Source organism: Myotis brandtii, unplaced genomic scaffold (assembly GCF_000412655.1).
Source record: "Myotis brandtii unplaced genomic scaffold, ASM41265v1 scaffold74, whole genome shotgun sequence".
Lineage (NCBI taxonomy): Eukaryota > Metazoa > Chordata > Mammalia > Chiroptera > Vespertilionidae > Myotis > Myotis brandtii.
Window position 1 is genome coordinate 4,196,815 of NW_005370944.1, and position 592 is coordinate 4,197,406.

A 592-nucleotide genomic window follows, 5' to 3' on the forward strand; every position below is an offset into this window, starting at 1 on the left:
TGGGCATTTAGGCTGTTTCCAAATCTTAGCTATTGTAAATTGTGCTGCTATGAACACAGGGGTGCATATATCCTTTCTGATTGGTGTTTCTGTTTTCTTGGAATATATTCCTAAAAGTGATATTATTGGGTCAAATGGCAGTTCATTTTTAATTTTTGAGGAAACACCATACTGTTTTCTTTTTTTAAAATTGTTTTATTGCTTATAGTATTACAAAGAGTATTATATATGTCTCCTTTTTTTTTCTCCCCTTGACCCTCCCCTAGCCTCCCATACCCCCCCAGTGTCTTGTGTCCATTGGTTATGCTCATATGCATGCATACAAGTCCCTCGGTTGATCTCTTACCCACCCCCGCAATTCTCCCCGGCCTTCCAGCTGTAGTTTGACAGTCTGTTCGATGCTGCTCTGCCCCTGTATCTATTTTTGCTCATCAGTTTATAATGGTCTTAATTATCCATAAATGAGTGAGACCATGTGGTATTTTTCTTTCATTGACTGGCTTATTTCACTTAGCATAATGTTCTCCAGTTCCATCCATGCTGTTGCAAATGGTAAGAATTCCTTCTTTTTTACAGCAGCATAGTATTCCAT

The 592-nt window shown here is 38.5% G+C and overlaps 1 protein-coding gene across 10 annotated transcripts in view; it reads left to right on the top strand.

Moving 5' to 3' along the window:
• MYO9A (myosin IXA) overlaps positions 1-592 on the top strand; it is a 423,504-nt gene that overhangs the window by 146,612 nt on the left and 276,300 nt on the right. The window lies entirely within an intron of this gene.